Here is a 17,851-nt window from a genome sequence, read left to right on the forward strand (position 1 = left end):
ATAAAATAAAATAATGGAGTGTTCACAGGAGCGACTTCAGCATCAAGCAGCCACATAATTTACATGGCTTTAAGCAAGTTAATCTCTCTCAACTGATTTTTTTTTATTGTGAAAAGTAGAAGATGTTCATAGTATCTACCTTACAAGGTTGTTGTGAAGAATAAATTAGATAATTCATGTAAAGTATCTGGCATGTATAAATATTGATATATGATATATCTCTATAATATAGATATATACATATATATCCTACCTAATAAAAGAGTAATATGCAAATTAACCATCACTCTGCTATACCCATAGCCATGCCCATGAGCCAATCAGAGCAAGTTTGCAAATTAACCTCAACCAAGATGGCTGCCACCACAGAGAGCGGGAGGGAGGCTTGGGTTTCCCCAGCAATGGAGAAAGCCAAGCTTTCCACACACCCTGGCTGGCCCAGACCTCTACTCAAGGATACAAAGTTTCAATTATAGAAGATAAATCCCAAGAAAAATGGCGACAGCCATGGAGCTGGAGAGAACTGGCTAGGGTTGCCCCTGGCAATGGAGGAAGCCAAGCTTTCCACCTTCCCTGGCCAGCCTAGGCCTCCACTCCAGGCTACAAAGTTTCAATTATAGAAGGTAAACAAATCCAAACAGAAGTGACGGCAGCCATGGAGCAAGCAAAAGGCTTGGCTTCACTCCAGGCTATAAAGTTTCAATTGTAGAAGAAAAATATATCCCAGACACCAGGGCCTCTGCTTGGGTCACCGGGAGGCATGGCCAGCCTGCAAACCACCACAGGCCCCTCGCCCAGGCTGCCCCACACCTCAAGGGAACCCCCACCCTGATCCAGGACACCCTTCAGGGCAAACCAGTAAGCCCCCATCCATGCACCAGGCCTCTATCCTATCTAATAAAAGAATAATATGCAGATTGACCATCACTCCAACACACAATATGGCTGCCCCCATGTGTCTAAGATCCTGCCCCCATGTGGACACAAGTTGGCCACCACAAGATGGCCAGCAGGGAGGGCAGTTGCGGGGGGACAGGCCTACAAGGAAGGGCAGTTGGGGGTAATCAAGCCTGCAGGGGAGGGCAGTTAGGGGTGACCAGGCTGGCAGAGGAGGGAAGTTGGGGGCAAACAGGCTGGTAGTGGGTCATTTAGACATCAATCAGGCCGGCAAGGAGTGGTCAGGGGGTGATCAGTCTGGCAGGCAGAAGTGGTTAGGGGCAATCAGGAAGGCAGGCAGGCAAGCAGTTGGGAGCCAGCAGTCCTGGATTGTGAAAGGGATCCCAGATTGGAGAGGGTGCAGGCTGGACTGAGAGACATGCCCCCCATGCACGAATTTCATGCACCGGGCCTCTAATATATATGCACACTAGATGCCCGGTGCATGAAATTCGTGCACTTGTAGGGTCTCTAGTGGCTGCCAGTTGCCAGCTGCCTCCCTTCCCCTGGCCAGCCCCACCCCCTGGTCAAACTCTGGGATGAACTCCCTGTCAAGGGGACAATTTGCATACTAGTTAATAATAATAGTTGTTATTATTACTGATAAGTTTTTTCTTCTGTATACTTTTGTGAACAAACTGTAGAAAATATTTATGAATTTATTTGAGTCAAATTGACAATTGCCAGGAAGCAAAATTTCAATAGATTGAGAAAATGATGTAGAGAATGGCAGTTTTACAGCTTATTTAAGGAGGGTTACATGAAATCCATTGGTGGTAGATTTAGGGGGCAGGAGGAAGCAAAGTGCGGGGCAGGGGTCTCTGGGATTGGATAAAAAGTAAAATGGGGAGACTCATTGGTGAGTACCGCATATAGAGATAGTATGCTGGGAATAAGATAACAGTGGTCTTGTGCTCTGTTGCAGTGATTGTGTCCTGAGGGACTTGGAAAAGATTACTCTGACATTTCAAAGGTATGTTTTGTTTTGTTTTTAAATCTTTCTTTATTAACTGATGGATTTGAGAGAGCGAGAGAGAAACATTGATTTGTTGTTCCACTACCCATGCATTTATTGGTTGATTATCTTTTAAAAAATATTTTTAATTCATTTCAGAGAGGAAGGAAGAAGGGTGAGAGAGAAATATCAATGCACCAACCTGCACGCCCCTTCTGGGAATGGAGTCTGCAACCTAGGCATGTGCCCTGACCAGGAATCGAATCATGACCTCTTGGTTCATAGGTCAATGCTCAACTTCTGAGTCATGCTGGCTAGGCTATTGATTGAATTTTGTATGTACCCTGGCTGGGTAGCTCAGATAATCTTGGTGTATTGGGATGATGCTATAACTAACTGAGCTACCCAGTCATTGTCAAAGGTATGTTATTTAGATTCAAAAAGACATTAGAAGCAGAGGGTGTGGAAATGGCTGAGAAGAGTTCAATGGGGAAAAAAGGAGACATATGTAATGCTTTAAAAAAATAAAGAATTTAAATTAAAAATAATAAAATTAATGTCATAGAAAAAAACCCCACAATATTAGACAGGCTCACTTATGGAGGGGTATTTTTTCTTTACCACTTCAGCTCCCATCTGAATTAATATAGTTACTAGACTTTGTTGGGTTAGGGGGTACTAAGCTTGTTCCCATAATTGGGTTCCAGCATTATTCATACATAAAATTTCTTTCTCAAGATTTCTTTCCACAAACCTTCTACAACTTTGTCCTATAAACTATAAAGTTTGTCTCTTTAAGGTAAAGGTTGACCTTTGTCATGGAAGCTACAAGCCTAGGACATGATGACTCACTGTGACTTGCTTTCAGTTAGGAATTTTTATGTTCCAGACATCCTATGTGGTTTCTTTCAGTCTCTGAGTTTGTGAGGCCCACTATGCAACCCCCCCCTGAGCTTGTCAGGTTTAGTATGTGGCCCCTTTTTGGTCCACAATTTCCCATTTTGGTCAGATATCAGTATGAAAGATGCATTGATGACCAACCTCTTGATTGGATACTGTGGTCCCACAGTGCTAGGAAGGCTCATTCCTAAAATGTCTTAGTGTCAGTGTTTGTCTTGTGAAATGGTGAACCATTGAGGATGGGGCAAGACTGTAACCTTGGAAGCAAGTCAAGGTCTTTTCTCGAAAGGAAAGGCAGTCAGGTCTTATGGGCCTTCATTAAGACAAAAAAAACACACACCTCTTGATCATTTCTAACCTGCAAGCAATCATGATCCAAGTTTTTCTGCCTGCTTACTTTCTGTATTTTGCATCTAGCATAATATTTACTTATTAGTGGCCCAGTGCACGGATTCATGCACATTGAAAGGAAAATAATTAGAAGAAATATTTAATATTGCTATTTGCCCTTTCTCCCCAGGGAGCAGGGCAGCGGTTCTGCCCCCCACTGCTGCTGCTGTTACTGGTCTGAGGGCGATCAATGGGGTGATTGGGCCCCCTCACACTTGCCTTGGCCTGGCACCACCCGATTACCTGCTTAACCATCCCGCCAAGGTCCTGCCTGCTGCCAGTACTGCATCGCCAACACCCACCATGTTCTGCACTGCTTCTGGTGGTCAGCACACATCATAACGAGCAGTCAAACTCCTGGTTCAACAACCGCCCAAGGGGATAATTTGCATATATATATATATTTTAATATATTTTATTGATTTTTTTTACAGAGGAAGGAAGAGGGATAGAAAGCTAGAAACGTTGATGAGAGAGAATCATCCATCAGCTGTCTCTTGCACACCCCCTACTGGGGATGTGCCTGCAACCAAGGTACATGCCCTTGACCGGAATCGAACCTGGGACCCTTCAGTCCGCAGGCAGACGCTCTACCACTGAGCCAAACAGGTTTCGGCTGCATATTTTCTTTTATTATATAGGATAGTTTGAGGGCACCATTATACACCTCTTCACTTTTCACAATCTCTATGAGATGGGTTCCCATTTATTGGTATTATTATTATTATTATTATTATTATTATTACAGTTGTATGGTTGTTGTTATTTTAATGTGGTCCATCTACTTCTCACTAGAAGCACTCAAGTGTTTATTAATCTGATACCTGCTAGGTGTGCAATTGGGAACTATACTTTTAAGGTTTAATTGGGGCCAAGACTGTAAGAGCACAAAGGTATAAATTACAATTACCATCAAAAAATTTCCAGAGGCTGGGAGAACAGTAAGACTTATGTAAGTAAATTTCCTGTGCCTGAGCAGCCCGTATGAAAGGCCATTTTTAATTTTATTATTACTTTTTTTTAGCCAGGTTAGCTTCCATCTGAATATAGTTGGTAGTTCTTGTTGGATTGGGGGTAAACATGTTTCCATAATTGGGTTCTAGTGTTATTCATACATAAAATTCCTTTCTCAAGATTCCTTTCCATAAGCCTTTTACAACTTCCCTTGTCCTTCTTGGTTTGTCTCTTTTTACTTACTGGGAGAGGGGAAATCCTGGGAAAGTCCTCAGTCAAAGGGGGAACATTTGAAGGAAGTAATAATGAGGTCTTGTATTTGTGTAACACGTTTTACTTTTCAAAGCATTTTTTTTGTAATTGCTATTGTCAGAAAAATTTATAGCTATTTCCACTTTACAAACAAGAAGCTGATGCTCAAAAATATTAAATAATAAAAGTAACAGAACTCGCAAATAACAAAGCTGGGACTTAAATGAATTCAGGTCTTCTAGCTTAAAAAAAAAGATGAGCCCTCACCGGCTTGCCTCAGTGGATAGAGCGCTGGCCTGTTGACTGAAGCACCCTGGCTTGGATTCTGGTCAAGAGCATATACCTCAGGCTTGATCCCCAGCACTGATTGGGTGTGTAGGGAAGGCAGCCAATCAATGTGTTTCTCTCTCTCTGTCCCTTCCTCTCCCTTCCACTCTCTCTAAGAATCAAAGGAAAACAATATCTTAGGGTGTAATTTAACAACAACAATAAAAAAAAAAAAAGATGAAAAAGAACAAGAACATGGCATTGGTTCTGTTTCAGAAATTGAAGAACCTTTTCCTAGAAGTTGCCCATGATAATGTCAATAGATTTTTTCCCCCCTGTGACTCATTTAGAAAAATCTTTTCATTCCTTAGGGCAATTCCACAGCATTATTTTCATCTTTCAAGAGTATTTTGTTTTTGCTGTTGTTTGGTTTTTATTAAATGAAAATTTTCAGTGTGGGTGGTTACTTGTGTAGATCTTACAAAAATAATCAGATTCCAGGAGAAATTTGAATAAGGCAAATAGTGCTAAAGATTTTTCGTGTGTGTGTATTTGTGTTGGGTTGAGGGAGAAGGTGAAGGTAAAATGGGGGATTCTTATTGACCCAAACTAAATAAAATGTTTACAATCGAATGTTAATGAGCATAAAATAGTTAAGAAGCTAAAAGGTAATCAGTCAATATAAAGAGGAAAACCGCATGTGGCTTTGTAGAAACTAAATAAATCTGGGCAGAAATAGTGTTTGTCCCAAAGGCAGGGCAAGAAGTCTGCCACTAACACAAAGACCAGCAAAGGCCATTAAAGGGAATTTTAGGAAGGGAGTGACATTGTCTAAATGGCAACAGAGGAAGTTGATTTTGGCAGCAGCTTTGGGAAAGGGCTTGAGAAGAAAAATCTGGAGAAGATTCTCAGGGGGAATAATGACTATACAATACACATAGGTGGAGTTGTAAAAATTGAAAAGTTTGAGCATACAAGAGTCATCTGTTTTAAACTTTTATGGAAGCTTTTCTAGTTCAAGTCCCTTTGATCAAATCATATTTTTCATCTGTCTCGCCACTATACTTTTTTGTCGTCATTGAATTTTTATAAGTTTATTTTGAGCCAAACTGATGACGTTACGCCTGGAAGCAAGATCTCCAATGCTCTTCACTATCCTTTTGAATTTAGCTTTCATTAAGACTTACTCCAAATCATAATAACAACAACGTGTTTTTACATTGTCTGCTTTAACCACCTGCATGAACCTTATGTTGTGCCCCAACAAGATTCAGGCGTGTTTAAATCAGTTGTCAAGCCCAGCCATCTGGGCATTCCAAACTCCAGTAGTAAGCATTAACACCTTGGACTTGAAACTTGAAAACAAAACGCACATTGTTTCAAACATCAACCCGTGTCATGACTTTATGTTGAGGCATTGGGGTGAAAGGCTGTGACTCGGGCTCTTTAGATAGCTTTCAGCGTGTTGGGATGTGAGTTTCAGTACTTTGAACTCTAGTCCTCCTACTATATCCAGAATAGTTCATTGTTGGATAAACACCTAGCAGCCTGTAACTTCTCTCTCTCTCTCTCTCTCTCTTTAATTTTCAAAACTGTCACTGAATTGCTTTATATTTTTAAGCTATATCCAGACTAACAGTGAATGTCAATATATGTTTGAAATATGCTTGGGGAAGTAAGATCACAACTATCAAAAAGAAAATATACTTTAAAGAATTATTTTCATATATATATGCTATTTTTTTATGGAATTTAAGAGGTTTGATGAACATCAATTATGAGACCTTTTCTTAGTGACTTTCAGTCCTTTGGGACAGAGCCATTACATCACATCAGTTTTAATGGTGTAATCTTGGAAAGGCCAGCGTGATTCCTAGGTGGTTGCTTTTTCCTCTCAGTACTAAAGGATTCATAGGATAAGCAGGCCACCGTAGAACTGTTTAAGCTGTCGATTGATGTGCCTGAGAGCCACAGCATATGCCTTTGAACACTGAAGGAAGGGAATTTATACATATATATATATATATATATATATATATATATATATATATATATATATATTCTTTTTAAAAAATATATTTTATTGATCTTTTACAGAGAGGAAGGGAGAGAGATAGAGAGCTAGAAACATCGATGAGAGAGAAACATCGACCAGCTGCCTCCTGCACACCCCCTACCGGGGATGTGCCCGCAACCAATGTACATGCCCTTGACCGGAATCGAACCTGGGACCTTTCAGTCTGCAGGCCGACGCTCTATCCACTGAGCCAAACCAGCTTTGACATGATGCCTTAATGGAACATATCTGAAGAAAGGTTCAGAGGATTTCAGCAAGGTCCTGAGAACTTGTTGGCCATAGTAAAATCAGCCCTCTCCCCCCTGCCACACCACCTTCAGCAGGATTGAAGGGAGGGCCACACAGCTGGCAAAGTTGCCACTTCCCAATGATCAGGATACCGCCTACAGAGTACCAAGAAACCAGGCACAAGGCAGAGGCTACCATGAAGATTTACACCACCTTCTCTTGAGTGACCATCAGAATTAATTTCATTATGCCGAATACCTTAAATACTTCAGAGCACAAACAGAACTCTGAGCCATTCGTATTTGTTTCATAGAGTTTAGTATATGCACTGATCTGAGTCAATCTTCCGCTCCTCCCTAAACAGCCAAACCCTTCCACTCTGAGCTTTGGAATATATGGTTCCTCTTTCCTCAATTGAAGCTTGGCTAGCTTTTGAAGACACTGCACCCTTCTCAGCTTTCTCAAGTGGTTGTTGTGTCCTTCCCTACACCCCATTTACAGAGGACCTAGAGGTGTTTTCCTTGGTTCTTGTTGCTACTTTTAGATATTTCTATTGTTTTCCCTCCCTTAACACAACAACCTACTCAGCTTCTTTGAAGCACGTGTTTTCAGACCACTATCCCCCTTTATTGAGCCATCTACCAGGCTTTTGCTAACTCTTCCTTATTCAATGACGATTTTAGATTCTGGTCTCTGTCTCTCTCTCTCCACCACTACTATGCCCTTGTGTTTGGTGACGTTAGCATTCACAAAAATTATCCACGTAAACACTCTCATCTCTGAGTTCCTTAATATTCTCACTTCTAATATTATTTTCCTTGACTAGTACATTTCAGCAAATACACTATCATAGTCCTATGCCTTAGAGGACTTCTTATCACATCACTATAACACCTCCAAAAATCTTGGTTTTCAGCGGTCCGATATTCTTCTGACTGATCATCTCTTATCTTTCTAACTCTTCGATTACTACCACTCCCAGACTGTCTCTTTGGAGCATCTAATCTTCATTGTCTACTTTTATATCTATGTTATACTTTTCTCCTTATGTGGCTTTCAGTAATCAATCACTCCATTGCCTAAACTCATGTCTGCCTTGCTCCTCTCACTTTCCATCTTACCAGAAAAACTCAACCCTGTCTTAAGCACAATTCATTATCTATTTCATATCAGCATTGAGCTGTTGCACATGACTAGAGACCAATATGCAATTATGTTGACTGCTCTTACTTCAAAATTTTAAACCATAAATTTCAAGTCAGCCTTATCCTGTTCAATAGTCTTGCTACATTTCCCTGGTTTTTCTCTCTCTCCCGGATAACTATTTCACAGTTTCTCCTCTGTCTTCAAACCTCAGATATTCCCACCTCACTCCTTACTTTCATTATTTATTTATTTTTAATATATATATTTTTGTATTGATTTCAGGGTGGAAGGGAGAGGAAGAGAGAGATGGAAACATCAATGATGACAGAGAACCTCCAGCATGTCCCACCCTGGGGATCAAGCTCCCAACCCTGGAATGTGCTATGACTGGGAATCGAACTGTGACCTTCTGGTTCATAGGTTGATGCTCAACCACTGAGCTATGCCGGCTGCTTTTTGCTTTTAGATAATGACCACTTTTTGCTTTTAGATAATGACCACTCTTGTAAGAAAATAGAAGTAGTTGGGAGAAAACCACTTCATATTTTCTTCACTAAATCTATCAGCCTGCCAGCATCTGCACCTGTTTACTCTGCCTTCCCTTCTGTTTTTCTGCATAACCAGGAGTGCTCCTCCCAACTGAAGCCAACATTCTCACATGTGCATCAGATCCTGTCCTTTGGGCACATCTATGATTTCAGTCCAGTAATATTCCCTCTCCTCTCCAGTCACAGTTTTTCCTTCTCATCTTGATCAGTGCCATCATACTACAAGCAGGATATAAATTCTCTGTAGTATCCTTGTTCCCCTCAAGTAATGGCACATTTTCTTACTTTTTATTGCAATGATCCATTAAGAATTGGCTGTTATTACTGAGTCCACTTTGTCACCTCATATTTTCAACTTAACTCACTCCATTATTGGCATTTGCACTGACTATTCCTCCAAGAATACTCTTACCAAAATAAAATAAAAACCTTTTCTTTTGCCAAATCCAGTGGTCATGTCTTGTTTGGCCTCTTTTTTTTTTTTATTTAAATATATTTTATTGATTTTATACAGAGAGGAAGGGAGAGAGATAGAGAGTTAGAAACATCGATGAGAGAGAGTCATCTATCAGCTGGCTCTTGCACACCCCCCACTGGGGATATGCCTGCAACCAAGGTACATGCCCTTGACCGGAATCGAACCCAGGACCTTTCAGCCAAGCCGACGCTCTATCCATTGAGCCAAACCGGTCCCGGCTTGTTTGGCCTCTTAATAGCATTTATTTGATGACCGTTCCCTCCTTAAATATTTCTTCACCTGGTTTCCAGGTCATATCTCTTTTCTGCTTCTCTTACTTTCCTGCCCAGCCCTTCCAAGAATGTTATATGCTGGAGCATACAAGGACTCAGTTGTTGGCCTTTTAAAAAATTTGACATTTTATTTTATTTCTTTACTAGTAGCCCTGTGCACGAATCCATGCACCAGTAGCTTGCCAGTAGATTGTCCTTAGGTAGCTCTCCATCCTCTGCCCCACCCTCCCGTAGCTCCCCCATCACCCCTCCCCTCAACTCCCCCTCATAGCTTGCTGCCCTGCCCCCTCCTGTTGTTCTCCACTGCCTGCTTGTAGCTCACTGCCACCTTCCTGCTGACCCATGATCTAGTCATTACACGGTCGGTCATTATGCTTCACAGCATATCAACCATTTGCATATTACATCTTTATTACTATATAGGATTGATTCTTAGAAAGGAAGGGAGAGGAAGAAAGAGGTAGAAACATCATTGATTGCTGCCTCTACAGGCACCCCACTGAGGATGGAGTCTGCAACTTGGGCATGTGCCCTGAAGGATCTGGAATTGAAATGGTGACCTCTTGCCAAAACCGGTTTGGCTCAATGGATAGAGCGTCAGCTTGGGGACTGAAGAGTCCCGGGTTCGATTCCGGTCAAGGGCATGTACCTTGGTTGCGGGCATATCCCCAGTAGGGGGTGTGCAAGAGGTAGCTGATCGATGACTCTCTCTCATCGATGTTTCTAACTCTCTATCTCTCTCCCTTCCTCTCTGTAAAAAATCAATAAAATATATTAAAAAAAAAAAAAAAAAGAAATGGTGACCTCTTGATGCACAGATCAGTGCTCAACTACTGAGCCTCACCACTTTTCTTTATGTTCATTTATGCTAATTTCCTAGGTACTCTCACCTAATCCCATGGCCTTAAATATCACCTATGCACAGAAGCCTCCCAGTTTATCTCTCTGGCCCTAATTACCTCCCTGAACTCCAGGCTCATTTCCTAGATCCTACTTGATAACTCCCCTTGTTTGTCTACTTGGTATCTCCTGCTCTTTATTTCCTTCCCCAAATCTGCTTCTTTCCTTATATTTCCCTCCTCAGAACCCACTTTTCACTCTATTGACCTGAGAGTCATCCTGAACTCCTTTCTTTCCATTATATTCAATCCACCAGTAAGTCCTGCCAGCTCTCTTATCATATCCAGGATCCAATGAAATCTCACCACATCCATTGTTACTATTCAAGTCCAGGCTGTCAAAATCTCTCCTCTAGCCTTTTACAACATTCTCCTAACAGGTCTCTGCAGTTCAGTCTTGCCCTAACACAATTCATTCTTTACATGGAATCCAGAATTATCTTCTTTAATTAGTATATCAAATGATGTCATTCATCAGAGTAAAGCACTACAGTGTTTTTTCTATTGCATTTAAAATATAAACCCAGTCTTTACCCATGTTTACAAGGCCCTAATGACCTGGCCCACCTCTCTGACCTCATTCCTATAAGTCTCCCTCTCCTTCACTCTGATTTAGCAACTTGGACTTCTTGTTCTTTGAGTATGCCAACTTGTTCTTAATACGGGCAAAATATAGCTTACAGAGAATCCGATTTTGCTTTTAGAATAGACAAAAAATTAGGCTGGAGGAAGGGGGGCAGTTAGGGGTGACCCAGGCAGGCAGGCAGGTGAGCAATTAGGAGCCAGCAGTCCTGGATTGTGAGAGGGATGTCCAGCTTCCCTGGGTTTAGGATGTCCTAAACCAGCAGTTGGACATCCCCTGAGGAGTCCTATATTGGAGAGGGTGCAGGCTGGGCTAAGGGGACCCTTCTCCCATGCATGAATTCTGTGCACCGGGCCTCTAGTAATCATATACTATTTTGGCTCCTGATGCAAACTGCTCCTTAGCCAAGACTGCCTTGATTTGGATTATGAAACAATGTTCTTTTTTTTCCAGTGGGATGTGGGGTGGAAGACATTGCTCTCATGATTAATATGTTAATAAGCACTCATGAAGTCTGTCTCTGGGTTATTTTTTAATCAACCCAGGATGATTCATCTACTCTACAGCCTCTTTCTTCATTTTTCCCACATGTCTTTTCCAATTTCTTCTTTTTTCCCTTCAGCTTCATCATCTTTGCAAAATCTGGTAGGAGAAATTTTACTTGCCTCAGATTCTAAGCTAGTCTGCACTATCAGCAACTTGAGGGCAAAAACCATGCCTGTCCTATTCGCTGCATTCACAGTACCTAGCACATTACTTGGCATAAATAATAATTGTGGAATGAACAGTTGTGTGGCAAATAGAAACTCTCCAGTTTGTAAACAGAAACCTAATTTATTTTTTGTTTTAGTTTTGGTTAGGATCTAACAGATAAAAAGACCCAATCTTTGTAAAACTTAAAATGTTTTTAAAAATATATATTTTATTGACTTCAGAGAGCAAGGGAGAGGGGGAGAGAGAGAGAAACATTAATGATGAGAGAAAATTATTGATCCTCTGCCTCTTGCACACTCCTCACTGTGGATGAGCTCACAACCTGGGCATATGCTCTGCCTAGGAATCGAACCATGACCTCCTATTCATAGGTCAATGGTCAACCACCGAGCCACACCAGGCAAGTGAAATAAGTTTTATTAAGTAAGAAAAGGATTATCATGTCAGAAAGGTCAGCAACTGTCTCTAGGAGCCTGAAATTACCCAAATGGTGGAAATTACATCCTTTGTGTCATTGTTGAGAACATTAGCCTTAGTCTTAGCCTTACAAGCTCTGAAATCCAATTTTGTCAACATACTGAGACTAGGACCATGGTGGGTGGGGGGGAGGGAGGGAGGGAGGGAGAGAGAGAGAGAGAGAGAGAGAGAGAGAGAGAGAGAGAGAGAGAGCACGTGCGCACACGCAAGAGCGAGAGCGAGAGCCTGTGGCAGTGTCTGTGGCTTCCTCTTCTAGGTCCTTCAGAGGCTCAGTGGCTTTGCCCTTCCGGGAGACATCCTGGTATTCTCTCACAAATGTGCTCTTCTTGCTTAAGCTAGTTAGGGTTGGTTTCTGCCATTTGTGATGAAAACATCTCTACCAATCCAGGATTGCATGGTATTTTGAGGAAGTTAGTAAGTTAGCACATGTAGAACACATGCAATAATAGCATTTCTGCTACTGGTACTGACAAATTGGCTCCTTTGATCAACATGTCCTCTTTCCATAAAGGCTTGCATGAAGGCTGTCAGCAGTTTTCTGTGACTATTTATTTTTCTGCCTCCATGCTAACCATTCCTATCCTGATGGACTTTTACCCCACTGAATGTGATGTCACATTTTATCCTTTTCAAAGTCGTGTAGAGTTTGGAGCCTTTCTCTTTATGGTGACCTTGGATTTCTCCTCTCTAAAGCATTATGTGTTGGTTTTACACTGAACTTCAAGATGACCTTTAGATCCCTCTTATTTCCAGATTCTTTAAGACACTTGAATGCAGTCTCCAAACACTGACAATAGTTTATTCCTTATTTGGTTTGTCTATTCATGGGTATTGAATAAGCTGAGAGGTCTTAATGATTCCATTGTCTTGTTTTATTCTCACCCTCCTCAGTTTCATTTATAGGTTTCTTAGGAAAATTTATAGGGGCTACAGCCAGGCTTCTTTATCTCAACTGCTCTAATGAGAGTAGTATTTAACACCATGATTAAATACTACTCTCTTGATTTCTCTATTAACCTTCTTGGACCCTACTCTTCTGAGACCTTTCTCTGTGATTCAGGCAAGAGTAATGAAGGAATCCTGGGAATAGCATATAAACCAATTTCATCCAACTATCAGAATAGTATGAGATGATGCAAGAATTATAGGTTGGGGTCTGTAATGTGATTGCTATTAAAAACAACTCCAACCCAGATTCTCTGAGGCTGGCAGAATCTCCATCAGGCAAGACACTGACTTGAAACCTAGATGCCTTTTCCCTTGCCATCACTCAGCAATGCCTGCTGACGCCATTCTGCTGGCCAGGAAGAGCCATGGATCTTCCATTAGCCTTGCCATTTTAGACTTGCTACTGTCAACATTTTTGCTGCTTTTGCAGGACATTCCTCAGTCACAAGGACACTTTTGATATCATACCATTTTGGAGGCTAGAACAAATGGTTTTCTTATTTGCATGAAAATTACCAGGCTGACATGTACAAGCTAAAAAAGATTCACATAACAGGACTTCTATAAATAGTTCCAAAATACTAAGTTGTGTTGAGTTGGATTTTACAACAGCCATCAGATATTTACATACAGTTTATAAAAGTTGGAAAATGTGACCTGCTCAAGTACTGGGGCATGGAAAGATGAATATTTTCTTGAGGGGAAAAAACCCCTCACAGATAAAAATTTACATTGCTTCACTGTAAGAGGATATTTCTGTAAAGGTACGATGTCTCTCTGAAGGACATTCAGAATATTATCTAGTTATTATTTTGGGCTTTTTGCTACATTAAAGGAGTAGTTTACTGAAAGGGTTTTTAAAATTTTTTTAGTTGATTTGTAAAATATTTACTATATTGTTATTTTTATTATATATAGAAAATAAAACAATTTCTGGTGTATTATCATATTGCTAGTATGGCTGTTATATTATTAATCATCTCATCATTTACATAATTGATATATGATTAATACATAAATATAAGTATACATACAGTCTCAACATCAGTTATCAATACATTAAAATTTAGGCCAAATTTACCCTTGCAGAAAGGGAGGAAAACATCAAGGTTTTCATTTGGAAAATATTTATTTGTAAAATATTAATGTTTTTACAGTTCAAACAAACAAAAAAAATACCAGACTAATCAATAGATAACTAAATATTGAGATAATTGTGGCAAAGCTAATTTTAAATGAATCTATATGATTGATCAAATTCTCTTTCATAGTTTTTTTTTTTTGTGTGTGTGTGTGTGTGTGTGTGTGTGTGTGTTTTTAAGTTAATCTTTTTTTTATTTTATTGATTTTTCACAGAGAGGAAGGGAGAGGGATAGAGACCTAGAAACATAGATGAGAGAGAACCATTAATCAGCTGCCTCCTGTACACCCCGCACCAGGAACGTGCCCGCAACCAGAATTGAACCTGGGACCCCCCCAAGTCCGCTGACCAACGCTCCATCCACTGAGCCAAACCGGTTTCGGCGATCAAATTCTCTTTCATTTTGCTATAGAGGACCTCACAGAAATATGCATTTGTAAATTTTTGTATTATTATTCTAATTGTCTAATTAGACAATTATTCTATACACAGGATTACTATATCTGTGTATCTTTACCTGATTTATCTAGGAACTATCTGGAAAATAGGTAAGTTAGGCTAATGATAATGGAATAGGGTCTGGGCCCAAGACACATGCACTGGTTCTACAGAGACCATGTTTTTCATACCCTTCTTCCCCCTTTATCCTTTTTCCTCTCTCTTACCTGAGGAGTTTACCTGGTAGTATATTTCATTCTGTTTTCTCCCCCAAAAAATCAAGTAATGCTTCCAGCTATAGCCAATTATGGTATTTACCCAAACATTCTTCCTTTACCTTGACAAAAGTAATCAGCTTTAATTTCAAATCAGATTTAAAGGCAGAGAAAAACAAAACAAAACATGTTTTGCTGGAAACTCTAATGGAATTCTGCCCATTGCATTCATTTTCTTAAACTTTTGATGTGTCTAGGTACAGGGCAAAATGCAAATAAACTTCTCCCAAGAAAACGATGATGTAACTAGTAAAAATGGGCCCAACTGGCCGGTTAGCTCAGTTGGTTAGAGCGTGGTGCTAATAAAAATGGGCCCCACTGGATACAACCAAAAGAGATAGATTTCTTTTTCCTGCATGATGGCAAAAGGAAAAAAATATATAAGTACAATTTAAAAGTAGTGTATTGTCCAACTGCTGGCATCAGAATTCTTTTTGGGGAGAATTTCAAACTGTTGTCTTTGTTTTGAAAGAATGCCTCAATAAATGATTGAGACCCTGAGGTCTTGGATATCAGCTGATGACACAGCTTTAGAGAGGGAGTCAAAACTGCTTAATTTGAGAATTTGCTCGATAGGAGGAGAAGAATTCTTTGCCACTCAGAGAATGTGGAGAAGGCAGAGGAGGGAAAAGGGCGTGTGTCAAGAGGGGGAGAATGACCCAGGGATCCTGGCCGACGGCCATGAGAAGCCATTGGAGGTAGGTGGCTGGAAAGACTCTAAAATACTCCTTTGAGCTGTTTGTGAGGCTGTGCCTGATGAGACTGCTTCCTTCAACTTCCAGTTCTGCCGTGAAATCTACCACCCTCATAATGCTTCCATAGGTTTGTTGGCTTTCTTGGCATTGGAAGAGCTCAGAAGTGAGTTGTCAGAGAGAAAGAATGAACCTGGAGTCAAAGGTGAACACAGAATTCCCCCATCCCACACCGCTGCCCTGATAATTCTCCGAACCCTTTGGGAAGGCTTTTGAACTTGTTCAGGCTTATGTTCTAAATCATAAGGGGCCAGGTGTCTCCAGCTGACCTCTAAGTTTAACGGGAGGGAATGTGTTTGTTTTCTTAGTGTAAACTTGCCAGATAAAATACAGGATGCCCAGTCATATTTGATTTTTAGATCAACAGTGGGGACTTTTTTAGTGTAAATATGTCCCAAACATGGTGTTGGGTATATATTTGTAGCAATGAGTACTGCCACAGATACCCTTGTTGGATTTGGACCCCATTCCTAATCAACAGTATAATCGCTTAGAAAACGAATGGATCTGAGCCAAGGCTATGGTCCCACAAAACATACCTTCTTCATTTCTTTCTGCCTTTTCTTTCCTCCTCACTCTTACCTCTTTTCTGCAATTGCTTACCAGAATTCTGTAAATAAGAGGCAACTGAAGGTGCACTAAAGGAAAAAATTGAGAGAGAACATGTAGTTACGTGTCCTCTATAAAGGGAAGAGAATAATGTCTACTTAGGGGTTGTTGTGAAATTTTAATGAGTTAATACATGTAAGTATTAAAAACATGGTACAGTGGTAATATTGATTGTAGAGTCTGAAGTCTAGAACCCTTTGACTATTATAGTCACCACTGTCACCCCTTACTAATCTATTCTTCACACTATAGTTAGTGATCTTTTAAAATGCAAATCTGACCATGTCATTGCTTTGATTGAAAGCTTCAGTGGCTTTCTACTGCTCTAAATAAAGACCTACTAGGCTTTTACTTTTACCTATTTCTCCATCTTAATGGTCTTCCCTTCACTTTGCATCTTCCAGGCATGTGGGCCTTTCAATGCTGTCGAAAGGCTGTGCCTGGCATATTTTCCTTCTTGTCAACCCCTATTTCACTATGACGATTTATATTCATTTTTCAGTTTTTGTCAAGGAAGCATCCTCTAGTCTCCTAGTCCACATTACAACTCATAGTTTAGAGCACCCTTTATTTTTTCTTTATAACTGTTTATTAAGAGTTTATTCTAGCCGAAACCGGTTTGGCTCAGTGGATAGAGCGTCAGCCTGTGGACTGAAAGGTCCCAGGTTTGATTCCGGTCAAAGGCATGTACCTTGGTTGTGGGCACATTCCAGGTAGGGGTTGTGCAGGAGGCAGCTGGTCGATGTTTCTCTCTCATCGATGTTTCCAACTCTCTATCCCTCTCCCTTCCTCTCTGTAAAAAATCAATAAAATACAATTATTAAAAAAAGAGTATATTCTAATTATATATTTGTCTATTATACCATAAACTCCATGAGGACAGGGACCATGTCTATCTTATTGGCCATTATATTCCCCAGGCTTACCATAGTACCTGACACACACTAGGTACTAAACAAACAAACAAAAAAGGAGTCAGTATTATAGCCCATTGGCAAATTTCGCCCACTATCTCATTTTGCAAGCTAAGAATGGCTTTTAAGTTTTTAAATGATTGAAAAAAATCAAAAGAAGAATGATGTACACTGAGTGGCCAGATTATTATGATTTCTGAATGCATAATAATCTGGCCACTCAGTGTGTGTAAGTGTGTGTGTGTATATATTCTACAGCCTAGAGTCTGAATATATATATTAGAGGCCCGGTGCATGAATTCGTGCATGGGTGGGGTCCAGTCAGCCTGGCCAGGGGGAGGGGACATGGGAAGTGGCTGGCCTGCCTGCTGGTTGAACTCTTGGTCGAGAGGACAATTTGCATATTAGCCTTTTATTATATAGGATATACACTGAGTGGCCAGATTATTATGCTTTCAGAGATCATCATAATCTGGCCACTCAGTGTATTGTTGATACATGAGAGTTAAAATTTCATTATAGTATACATAAGTAAAGTTTTATTGGAACATATGGGCTACAGCGACTGAACTGAGGAGTTGTGATAGAGAGCATATATATGGCCTGCAAAACAAAAAATATTCACTATCTGGCCCTTTACAAAAAAGTTAGCTGAACCTTGTGTTAAGCAATAGTAATTCTGGGCTCTTGGGCAGCTT

This window comes from Pipistrellus hanaki (genome assembly GCF_964339955.1).
Source record: "Pipistrellus hanaki genome assembly, chromosome: 1".
Taxonomy (NCBI): domain Eukaryota; kingdom Metazoa; phylum Chordata; class Mammalia; order Chiroptera; family Vespertilionidae; genus Pipistrellus; species Pipistrellus hanaki.